This window comes from Chionomys nivalis, chromosome 7, assembly GCF_950005125.1.
Source record: "Chionomys nivalis chromosome 7, mChiNiv1.1, whole genome shotgun sequence".
NCBI lineage: Eukaryota > Metazoa > Chordata > Mammalia > Rodentia > Cricetidae > Chionomys > Chionomys nivalis.
In genome coordinates, this window is record NC_080092.1 from 74012034 (window position 1) to 74024740 (window position 12707).

At 40.7% G+C, this 12707-nt stretch overlaps 1 protein-coding gene across 7 annotated transcripts in view; it reads left to right on the forward strand.

Moving 5' to 3' along the window:
- Mbtd1 (mbt domain containing 1) overlaps nt 1-12707 on the forward strand; it is a 68316-nt gene that overhangs the window by 425 nt on the left and 55184 nt on the right. For 4 of the 7 annotated variants that reach the window (XM_057773673.1, XM_057773676.1, XM_057773677.1 and 1 more), the window contains exons 1-2: nt 75-291; nt 891-951. The exons of 2 other annotated variants lie outside the window; for them this stretch is intronic. The gene's annotated coding sequence lies outside the window, so the exon portion shown is untranslated. Of the gene's footprint in view, nt 1-74; nt 292-890; nt 952-12707 lie in introns of those variants that run through there. One more of the 7 variants, XM_057773674.1, reaches the window with a different exon arrangement.

A 12707-nucleotide genomic window follows, 5' to 3' on the forward strand; every position in this document is an offset into this window, starting at 1 on the left:
TACGTGGGGAAGTGGGCCAATCGGGGCGCGGGTCACGGCGCAGGCGCGCTGGGGAGGGAGGGCTATGCTAATGTTGTTGATATCCTGGGGCCACCCGAGTTAAAGGGGGGAAATCCGGGGGCTGCCACTGCCGCCACTGGCCCGGGCCCAGCCGGGGGTCCTCCCCTGTAGTCGCCACAGTCCCGGGGAGAGGCGCCCGCCCCCTGCTCGGGGGAAGAGGGGGCGCCGCGGGCTCGGGGAGCACGGACGGCCCCTACCCATGAGGCCCTGATGGAAAACACAAAGGATCTGGTGAGAGCCGAGCGCAGCAGCCGCTTTGTGTGCCAGGTTGGGGGGGGACGCCTGCCACTCCGGGACCCCGCTCGCGGGGCTGTTTCTTCTTCCCACGCCCCCTCCGTCTCCAGAGCTCCCCTCCCCCTACTGGCCGTTAAACGTTCAAGGGGTTCCCCTCCCCCCTCAACCTCTGACTTGGGGTTCTCTTAAATCTCTGGAAAAGGAAAAAAAAATATATGAGAAGAAAGTTTTTCTCTGCCCGTCCCCAGCCCCGTTCTGGCTGAGGAGAAAGTCTAGATGGGAGACTTTTCCTTTTTTAGCTGCCAAGGGTGGGAGAGTGTTGTCCTCACTTCTCTGGGGTGTGGGGGCAGGCGCATACAGAGTTTCAGGGCTTTGCAGGGGAAGGAGCCCACTAGAGGGGGGCCAGTGCCGGGAGGCATTTTGCACGTGGAGGTGCTGCTATTGAAAGGGGGCGGGGTGGGCACGTGTGGGAGGGAGACGTAGGAGTGGTGTTGGGGAGTCAGCCGCCAAGGCTGCTGCTTCAGAAGAGTTCCAAGTCGGTGGACTTCCATCATCTTCACGGTCTCCTTTGTGAACTAGAAATCCTAACATTTCAGAGTCCGAAGAGACACTAGAAGTCACCCAAAGCAGCCGCCCCTGTCCAGCTTCCGACAAGTGGTAGGTAGTCTGACCTCTACTTAAACTACACACATAGAACACGCGCTGCAGCCGAGGAAGGCACCTTCCGTTGTTTCCAGTCTTTCTGATACTTGTTCGTCTGCCCGTATTAGACCCTTCAGTCTCATTCATGTCCTGGTTAAGTTGCTCCCTTTTTTACTTCTCAAATTTGTTCTCACATCCTCCTCACCCACCCACTGCTCATTGGCCTATATTTTGTGTGCCAGGAAAGAAGAGCAGGGAAGTGCAGGAGGGGGTGGGGAGAGTTAAGAGATAGTGAAGGCCAACTGAAAACTTTGCTGGGTCAGTTGTGAGTGTGCTACTTACATGGCTGAGGATGGTTGGTACTTTTCTCCCGGAAGCCAGACTGTTGCTATGTGGGGACTTCATGACTGTCTCGCTAGTATTCCTTTTTGAGATTAGGGATTTTAACCCCATTTCTTTTCCTTAATGTCATTGTGCATTTGCCTGTTGCCTGAATCACTTTTCCTAAAAAGGTCTAAAATCGGAACTGGGGAAGGAATAGTACTGACGCTGATAAAGGCAATACCTGGAAGACAAATAATCAAAACTATTCTTTCCCATCAGTTTGACTTGTGGTCTTTGCAAACCGTGTCCCCTCCAAAAAGTCAAAAATGCTCTTTTTTAACATTAATTTATTTATAGGGTAGGGCATACTACATTGTGTGTGTATAGGTCAGAAGACAGGTTGAGGTCATCACCTCATGTTCTTCCATGTGGGACCCAGGAATCAGTCCCAGGTTATCAAGTTTGGCAGAAAGAACCTTTACCTACTGAGCCATCTTCCCCCCCTTACAATTATATCTTATATGAGACTGAAAATGTTTATAGCACTTTAATGTTTACTTTTGAGTTTTAAGTATTTTTAATCCTCCCAGTATTAATATGCGCCAGAATTTGTCCCTTCATAGTTCACTTGCAGACACAGATTGGCACCCACTGATGTGCTTAACTTCCAGTAGCTCCTGATACTGTTAAAGCAAACTTGTTTCTGTTCTCCAACCTATGATAGAGACTGTTGCTTTGCTCTTCTGTTTCAGACTGTTTACCTCAGCACCAAAGAGTGTTCAGAAAGAAAATAGCTGTTTTTGCACCACCTCCTCTGAATACCAAGTAGCTTCTATTTATATAGAACCCCATATTCAAGGATTGCAAATGCATTGCAGATTAGGGCAAAAGCTGTCTTGAATAAGTGTCTGTTGATAATGTCTTCTGATGAGCCAAGGTTTTTAGCCATTTTGTAACTTTCTGTGAACTTCAGCATACAGTGTCCTCTCGCAGGGCTAGTCACTAAAATTTAATGTAGATTTGAATCCTAGCTGTGAAAATTTGCGGAGCTCCTTACTCACATCTTCGAAATTTGAGTCACTATAGAGTTCTAAGTTGTTTTTTTCTGCTAACTTTAAACATGAGCTGTCATGACGTAATTTGACTGACTTTGGAAGCATTTGCATTCTAAACATACTAGACAGGAACAACTGGTTTTGTTTTTAAAGAGGGCATCACTGTATTTTTATGACTGGCTATATACACGGATCTTATTATCTTGGTCTTTTCCCGATACCCAGGTGCTCCTTCTTGTCCCTTAGTTACTTTTGTAAATAAAAGTAAAGCAGATTATTTTAAATTGTGTTAAAACACAGAATTCAAACTAAAACATAATTGTAGTTTATGAATAAAAAACTGTGTGTTAATGTCATATCCATTAAAGTACTAAATTACTGAAAGCCAGGAGTGATCTGAATAACCACATTCTAAAATTAGAGAAATCGACTGTTTTGTATTGCTCCTTATTTTTCACCTTTTCATCTTTAAAATTGTTTCCATATCTGTCTAGGCCAGAGATAGTGGTGTTTGCCTCTAATCCCACCACCCAAGGGGCAGCGTATACAGGGCTGTACAGTAAACCCCCCCATTTCACAAAAACAACAGGAGAATTAGCCTTCCACATAAAATTCAAAGACCATAAGTTGTCCTGTGTCTCAGGGTTTCAAATACATGACAATAAAAATCATAAAGACAGAAAAGATTGTATTTACAAGCTTAGATTTATCTTCTAATAGGTCCTAATAGGGTATCCTTAGTACCTTAATAATAAAATAAAGATGCATATTTTACTTTTAGATTGTCATGGAATTTTTGATTTTTGTTTTGAGGTAGGTTCTCAAATATCCCTTCCTGGCCTGCAGCTCGCTGTGATTCAGAGGCGTGGGCCAGCATATCCAGTTTATGCAGTGATGATGAGTGAACCCGGAACCTCATGTGTGCCGAGCACTATTACGCTACATCTCCAGCCAAGAACTTAATATTTCTTAAGCTTTTTTATTAAGGACCCCCCCCCCAATGCCACGAATTTATAGTTTCTCTTCTGGCTTTGCTAGAAAGCATAATGAAAAGTTACAGGCTATAAATCTGCTTGGATAAACCCTGAATGTAAGAAACAGGGGTAGTGATAGTCAGGGGAACACTGTTAGAAGAGGCTGGAGTTGCAATTTTGCCACTGTCAAGCCCTGTGGCCTTGTGGGACAGCATCAGATGCCTTGATTTTCTCCTCATAGTTGAAGGGTGGGTATAGAATCATTTGTTGATGTGTAATAGAACTTTCTGCAGTAATTGTAATAGCAGTTCTATGTGCTAGCCAGTATGGAAACCACCAGCCACACTGACTGTTGAGCACTTAAAATGTAGCAGTGGACAGAAACATTGGGTATCTTATATCGCTTTTACTTGATGTCACCTTAAACAGCCACATCGCTCCAAATTGAATGTGCAAGTATTAGAACAGTGTGACCACTGGGCTCATCTGTGGAAAACACTAGTTACAAATGTCCCTTTCCTGGGGTTGGTGGTGGTTAGCTCTACTGTAACAGCTGAAAACTTGGTGGTGGTGGTCTGGTTTGGGTGTCTTTGTGTTTGTGTGTTACGAAGGCATACATGTATTTGGAAGCCAAAGGTTGGCATTGGGTGTTTTCTCCTTTACTGTTCTCTACTTACTCTCTGAGTAGGGTCTCTAACTAAAGTCTCCACTTCACTGTTGTGACCTCTTTTATGTGGTGCAGGAGAATCTGAATGTGGGTCCTAGTGCTGGGGCAGCAAGTACTCTGCCATCTTCCTAGCCCAGTTTGGTTTCTTTATACAAAGTCTTATTTCATAGCCCAGGCTGGCTTTGAACCTGTGTTTGCCTTGGCTTCCAAATTGTTAGGGTTTTAGGTGTGTGCACCAAGCCCTGTGAAGAATTTGTTTAAAGTGTGTCCCAGAAAGTTTTTCTTACCAAATTAGTTAGAGTTTGAACTCCTCTGGTGTAGTAGAAGTAAGATCTGAACAAAATGGGTTCTGGCTCAGACTGTTTGCATGTTGCCTTAAATGTCATTCTCTTCATCTGAAATATGGGGTGAGAATCAAGTCTTCATCTTTTCATAGGGTTTCTGTAAGCCTCCATCCAGAGATGTGATGATCACTTGAAGCACAATCCTAATTAGTCTTAACAGTAAAAACCCTAAGGCAAGTCACATATTTAGGGTGAAAGCTGAAAGATCAAAGAAGCAGAGCGGCCAGCCCCTTCCCACTACAAAGTTTCAGGCTAAATTGGGGAAATCCTGTCTCTAGGAATCTTGAGACTGACTGGGGGAGATCCTGTTTTTACCTGCCATAAATTCCTGTTTCCACTTCCTTAGTGCTGGGATTAAAGGCTGGAGCCACCACCTCCTGGTTCACTCTTGTATGACCCAGGTTGGCCTTGAACTCCTGATCTTCTTCCTCCCAAGTGCTGAGATTGAAAGGTGTGTGCCTCCACTACCTGGCCTCTACAGTTAACTAGTGGCTCACTCCACCCTCTGATCTCCAAGCAAGCTTTATTTGTCTAAACACAAAATACCATACAGTTACTGCACTTAAAAATTGAGTACCTCTGTCAGTATCTTCCCAGATCTCCTTTTCATTGTACAATTGCCACCCCTATTATAAAGCTGCTTGTATATCATTTATTTAAATTATTGTAGCTCAATTATTTGCGCCTACTTCATAGTCTAGTCTAAGAGCAGACATACTAAATCTAGTAGATTTTTATATTTCTGGTATTTGGCGTTGTAATTTAAAGGCTACTTTACTTTTAGACTTTATTTTAATCTCTTAAATTTTGTTATGCATGGGAAAATAACCCCTTGTATACATGTATGTCTCTAACTCAGTATTAGATAGCTTCTATTCAGTGATTATATGACTTTTCATTCAATTTTTATTTATTGCATGTTTGTATTGGAGGGGGGGGTGTGCGTGCCATAGCATGTGTGGAGGTCAGGAAACAGCTTAGAACCTTTCTCTATCCTTGGATCAAACTCAGGTCATCAAGCTTAGTGGCAAGTTTCTCTCCACCCATCTCACCAATCATGCCTGTTCCAAATACATTTTTAAAATGCACCAGGGGTGTGGCTAAAGGCCTGTGCTTGCTGACATTTGCAAGGCCCTGAGTTTAATCCCTAACATACACACACACAAAAATTAAACAGTGGTAATAATCTTTAAGACCCTCTAGGCCACTGTGTTTCCTAATTAATTTTTATAAAGCTATGTTATTTTTTTAGTTAGCATTTCAGGTTCATACTTAGTTTCATAACTTTTTTCCTGAAGAGCTAACAGCCCATTTGTAAGATGTTTTATCACACATTCTTCCTTTGTAGTAAGTTATATTTTCTTTTAAAAAAAAAAAAAAAAGTAAAGTGAGGTCCAAGTGATTGTGCCATCCAGATTTGTAATACTGATAGAACAATAAATTGGACTCAAAAGTGTAGAATTTGAACCTAATCACTAGCCAGATGATGCATTTGGTCCTAGTGTTGTAATGAGGCAGGCCGGCAAAGCTAAGTAGCTTTCTAGCTTCTAAATCTCTTAAATTCTCATCTGAACTTAATCACACAAGTTTAAGATTTGAGAAAATAGCCAGGCGGTGGTGGCATATACCTTTAATCTTACCACTTGGGAAGATTGATGGATGGAACTCTTGTGAGTTTGAAGCCAACCTGGTCTACAGAGGTCCAGTACAGCCAGTGCTAAGCAGAGAAACCCTCTCTCAAAAAAAAAAAAAAACGAAACAAAAAAGATTTGAGAAAACGTCTCATATCTCTGTCTAGGTCATGAATTATTCTTTGTTCAACTTTTCCATGCTTTGCACACTTCATGTCCAACCATTACTTCTTATCCATCTTGATTATCAGCTTAACTATCAAGGTGTCACAGGCTGTGTTCAAATACCTTTAGGTATATAACAACCTAAATCTCTATCATCTTCACTGTATACGCATTGTGTCGTCACTAGAAGAGGGAGCTCGGTAAGATTCTGTGAAGTACATTCACATAACTCTCATTACACTACTTGGCTGTGATGTTTTATTAATGATACATAATGTGTACCTAGTGTATAAATTAAAGTTCTTTTTAGGTACTTATTGTACGGGAGTACATGTTGTCTACATAGGGTTCAGAACTATCCTCTTCAGTTTCTGCCATTCTTGGGGCAGGGGGGTCTTAGAAGAGATCCCCATAAAGAGATGTAATGTGTTTGTTCCTTATACAAAAATTTAGTGACAGTGTTGTTCATAGTCAAAGCTGGATGGAGAAAAGATAAACTAATACATAGATAAAGTGGAATACTACTTAGTAATAAAAGGCAATGGACCATTACCATTTGTAGATGTAATGTAGTGACAGATGGGTCTTGCCATGCTGATTGAAAGAAATTAGGCACAGAAACGTTCATATTTTCTTGAGACAGAATTTGTGTCACCTAAAATGACCTTGTATTTGCAGTCTCCTGCCTCAGTCTCTGAAATGGTGGGCTTATAGGTAGGAATGCACTGCCAGTGGCCAGCTCCTAATCTTAAATTTAGGTTGACCTTCCCTGACCCGAAAAATCTAAAGTCTGAAGTGTCCCAAAACTCAAAACATTTTGAATACCATATAACACCACACAGGCAGAAAATTTGACCTAACCTGAAGTGATAGTACACAGTCAAAACGTAGGTATAGTAGCTGGAGAGAAGATGGCTTACTTGACACACGCCTTTCATCCCAGTCCTCAGGAGGCAAAGAATCTCTGTGAGTTTAAACCTGGTCTACAAGAGCTAGTTCCAGGACAACCAGGTCCAATCTGAGAAACCCTATCTTGAAAAACAAAAACAAATTTTTAAAAAAGCACTGGCTGCTCTTCTAGTAACCTACATGGTTGCTCACAGCCCCTCTGTCACCTAGTTCCAAGGTATCCAGCACCCTCTTTTGAACTCTACAGGCACCAGAGACACAAGTAGTAGACAGACATTCGTGCAAACTAAACACTCATAAAATAAAATAAAAATAAATTCTTAAAAAGGGGGCCAGAAAAGTTGCCATACCTTTAATCCCAGCACTTAGAAAGCAGAGGCAGGAGGATGCTTGGGAGTTCAAGACCCGCTTAGTTTACTAGCTAGTTCCAGGCTAGACAAGGCTATGTGGTGAGACCCTGTCTCCAAAAAAAGAAAAACGTAGGTGTAATGAAAATAAGAATACTTCTTATATTTTTGGTTTCTTTAACCTCTGAGCCATCTCTCCAGGCCAAAAATAAGAATATTTCTATGTAAAGACTGGTGCATGGTGATATTCAGTTGTAACACCAACACTTAAAGGAAAAGGCAGAGATTTCAAGGTAAAGTCCAGCTTTAACTATCTAATCTGACTTTGTCTTTCAGGAAGAAGGGGTAAATAATCTAGGTGTGGTATTCACACCCAAAGTCTAGGAAGATTAGCCCAAGGCCAGCCTAGGCTACGGAGTGAGACCACATTTGAAACTGCACAGACCTGTAACCCCAGCTATTTTAGAAACTGTAACAGGGCAAATGAAATCAGTGCCTACTTTTGTATTTAAAATTCTTATTCTCCCAAGCATTTTCCCTCCCCCCCCATTGATATTTATTGAGCTCTACATTTTTCTCTTTTCCCCTCCCTGCCTCTCCCCTCCCCTCTTCAGCCCTCCCCCAAGATCCCCATGCTCCCAATTTACTCAGGAGATCTTGTCTTTTTCTGCTTTCTACTTCCCATGTAGATTAGATCTATGTAAGTCTATCTTAGTGTCCTCATTGTTGTCTAAATTCTCTGGGATTGTGGTTTGTAGGCTGGCTTTCTTTGTTTTCTGTTTAAAAACCACCTATGAGTGAGTACATGTAATAATTGTCTTTCTGTGTCTGGGTTACCTCACTCAAAATAATGTTTTCTAGCTCCATCTATTTTCCTGCAAAATTCAAGATGTTATTTTTTTTCTGCCGTGTAGTACTCCATTGTGTAATTGTACCACATTTTCCTTATCCATTCTTCGGTCAAGGGGCATTTAGGTTGTTTCCAGGTTCTGGCTATGACAAACAAAGCTGCTATAAACATAGTTGAGCACATGTCCTTGTGGTACGATTGAGCATCCTTTGGATATATACCCAAAAGTGGTATTACTGGATCTTGAGGAAGGTTGTTTCCTAGTTTTCTGAGAAATTGCCACACTGACATCCAAAGGGGTTGTACCAGCTTGCATTCCCACCAGCAATGCAGAAGTGTTCCCTTTTCCCCACAACCTCTCCAGCATAAGTTGTCATCAGTGTTTTTGATATTGGCCATTCTTACATGTGTAAGATGGAATATCAGAGTTGTTTTGATTTGCTCCCAAGCATTTTAAATAAATATTCTTAACCTATACCATATGATATATTCCCTTTTGTGAATTAAAGGCTTCTTCTCTGAAGCATTTAAGACAAAGATACCCTCTGGACAAGGTGATAAACACCTTTAAGCCCAGCAGGTAAATCTCTGAATTTGAGGTAAGCCTGGTTTACAGAGTTCGAGGATGACCAGGGTTACAAAAAAGAAAAAAATGTCTCATAAAAAAAAAAAAAAAGATAAAGAATTCTCAGCCTGCATTTATAAAAACAGAACTCTAGAACAAAAGTAGAAATTGATAGGAAAGGTACATGAGAGCTTTTCAGATTAGACAGGAAGTCTTGAACTCTTATTACACATTCAAAAGTGTGTCTTTCAATAGTAAAAGGCTTCATGGGTGGTTAGAGGAAAATACGATTATAAATATCTGTTGTTGTTGTTTTGGGGTTTGGATTTTTTGTTTGGTTTTGGCTTTTTGAGGCATGGTTTCTCTGTGTAATAGCCCTGGCTGTCCTGGAACTCACTTTGTACAGAGATCCGCCTGCCTCTGACTTCTAAGTACTGGGATTAAAGACCTGTGCCACCAAGCCCAGCTTCAAATTACAATCTTTAGAATTCAGTTAGTTGTGTGTTTATGTGCATACATATTCACAAATGTGTGCCTTATATGGGGGTCAGAGGACAACTTTGTGATATCAGTTCTCTCCTATGTTATGTCAAGCGCAGGTCCTCAGGTTTGCATTGTAAATACTTTGACCCACCAAGACGTATGCTGGCTCCATACTTAAATTCTAAAAAGTGCTAAATTATCGTAATCCTAATCTGTAGGTCGCAGCTCAGAGCAGGGAGGAGAGGAACACTGATAACCCTAAGCACATCAATAAAAATAAACTACTAGCTCAAACAAGAACAAAATAAATACAAAGGTAGAAAGTAGAAGTATTCCCAATGCTATATTAGTATGCAAAATGAAAAACATAATTGTTTTTATAATGCAGGAATAACACATAACTTCTAAATTGATAAAGATAGTACAAAGAAATAAAAAGTGCTGATAAGGCAGGAATATGATTGTAAACCTTGAATATGTAGTCTCTGGTTTTTAAGGAAATAACATGTTTCCATATTTAGAAATATGTGTAACTTATTACTTGGTCTAAAGGCCTGTAAACAAACACCTTTTCTAATAAAAAACATTGAAAAAGCAAGAATGGATCCAGAGGTGATTTATTAACATTTTATCTTAATAATAAATAGGTACCTTACACAGTATTAAATGACTAACTAGGTTTGACTATAGACAGTCATGAAGCAGTCTCTAAATGGTAGAGAAATAGCCAGACTCATGAAAATACATACCTGTTAATCCAGTACTTGGTTGGTGGCACAGGAAGATTGAGAGTTAAAAGCCAGCCTCAACTAATTAGAGACACTACCTGAAACAAATAAATATGCACCTTAATCTTAAAGCCAGCATTTTAATAAGAATGATCCAGAGCAAAGTAAGTGTTCTCACTGTCTCTTTTGTTTAATGGTATGCTGAAAGTATGAGCCCATAAACAGAAAAGGAGAAATAAAGGGGTAACAATGGAGAAAGAAGAAATAAAAGTTTCTTTCGTGGTAATGTGATTGTTTAATATGAAAAGCCCTAGAAAAATAATAGCAAAACTGTCTTAAAATAATTGGACACGCTAGAATATAAAATAAGTTTCCATGCACTGCCAAAACATGCAGTTACTGGCAGTAGAAGTGTGCCAGTCGTGGTGTACACTTGTTATCCATCCAGAGCAGAGATGGGAGGACCAGGAAGTCAGCCTCAACCTCCTGGTAAGTCAAAGCCAGCCTGGATTTACAAGACAAAACCCCTTGTCAAAAACAAAGAAAGGGCCGGGCGGTGGTGGCGCACGCCTTTAATCCCAACACTCGGGAGGCAGAGGCAGGCGGATCTCTGTGAGTTCGAGACCAGCCTGGTCTACAAGAGCTAGTTCCAGGACAGGCTCCAAAACCACAGAGAAACCCTGTCTCGAAAAACCAAAAAAAAAAAAAACAAAGGGCAGGAAGGAGCTCTGAATTCCTGGTCTACAGAGAAAGTTCTAGGACAACAAGGGCAACACAGAGAAACCCTGTCTGGAAAAAAAGAAAAGGCAGAACCTTACCACATGAAAGACTGATGAAACACAGTCATGTGCACCATAACAATATTCCATTCAATCAGCTCCGTGTACGACATGAGATATTATGCTGCTGAAGAATTCCTATTGCCTGGTGACAGCATAGCTGTAGCTGAAACAGTAATAGTTCAGGCAGCACTGTGTGCCTCTGGTAATGTTGGTATCAACAAACCTATGCTACTCGTCCTAGCAGAGTAGCACATGTGAGTATATATAGTACATAGTGCTTGCTATTTAATTAAGGGTTTCGGGTTCGTGTGTTTGTACTCTATGCAGACTGGGGATTGCTAATTAGATTGTTTGCAGTAGACCATTTCTGTGTGTTTTATATGGATGTTTTGATACCATTTCTCGTGTGTTAAATACCTAGGAGTGTGGGGATAGCATGTATAGAGTTACATTTTTTTCAATTCATCTTGATCTGGCTTACTCTGTCAGTGGACAAATTTATTATGGGGGTGTGGTGGGGGAGGAATTATTAGGAATGTAAAATGACCCATTGCAAAAACAGTTTCCTGAAAAGTTAACTCTATACATGCTATCCCCACACTCCTGTATTAAAAACCCAGCATCTCATACCTCAACATAGGATAGTTTTACTGGTTACCCCCCACCCCCCCCCCCTTTTTTTGGAAACAGGGTCTCCCTATGTAGACCTGGGAACTTACTAGGTAGATCTAGGCTGGCCTTGAACTCAAAGATGTGCCTTCTTCCTTAGAGCTGGTATCAAAGGCACTCACAGGTCAACCAGACCTTCATACTTTCTTTTGTTTATGTACCTTTTGAATTTTTAGTCAAAACCTTTTCTCCCCACGGTTGTTTGTGGTTAGTATGGGTTTATATGCAAATCTTGCTTTCATAAAAGTTTATGAAACTTTTTAGCATGGAATTAAAAAAAATCTGATTAACCCCAGAACTAAGCAGGCAGAAATAGATTTTATGAGTTCAAGGCCAACTTATTCTACAAAGTGAGTTTAAACCAGTCAAAGCTGCATAGTAAGACCCTTTCTTGGTGGGTGGTGTGATAAAATGTACCAAGTTATTTATTTTTTTAATATTGGAGATCAAATTCAGGGTCTTGGACATGGTGAGTATACACTCACTGGACCAGCATTTCCTTCCCTTTATCTCTATGAGTCAACATCAGAAAAAATTCCCTAAATTGTAATGTAGAAAAATTCACCTCCATTTTCTCCTAGTGTTTGTACAGTTTCTATCTTTAAGTCTCTGAGTCATTTAGACTTCATTCTCATGAGTGGTGAGAAGGATCTATCATGTTTTTAAATGGTTACCTAACTGCTGTAACACCATTATGAAATCTTACCTCTGATTTGAAATACCACTTGTAAGTACTAGGTTTCTATCATGTACTTCTATGTTTCTGAACTTTACCCTATAGTCATTTGTCACTAATGACAGGGCTGTGCTCTGGAAGTTCCAACATGGGTCTGTTCACTCCCTCAGAGTTAGCAGTTAATTCAACTCTGGGCAGATCCTGCCTTTTCAACATTTAAAAGTACTAGAATTAAAAAATAATTTTTAATTTTGTTTGTCAGAAATTATCTCATACTAAACCAGATGTGAGATTACTATAAAGAATGGTATTAGCTGGCATGGTGGTCTACATCTTTAATCCCAGCACTCGGGAGGCAGAGACAGGCAAATCTCTGTGAGTTCAATGCTAACCGGGTCTACATAGTAAGATCCAGAACAGTTAGAGCTACACAGAGAAACCCTGTCTCAAACAAACAAACAAACAAACCTTTAAAAAATATCTGCATGTTAGTGTCCTGGGGAAAGGATGAGAAAACTAGACTAGACCTTTACCAGCTATTCAGAATTAATATCACCAGTGAGGTGCCATTAGGTGCCATCCTGTGCCTCAAGATGCAGTAT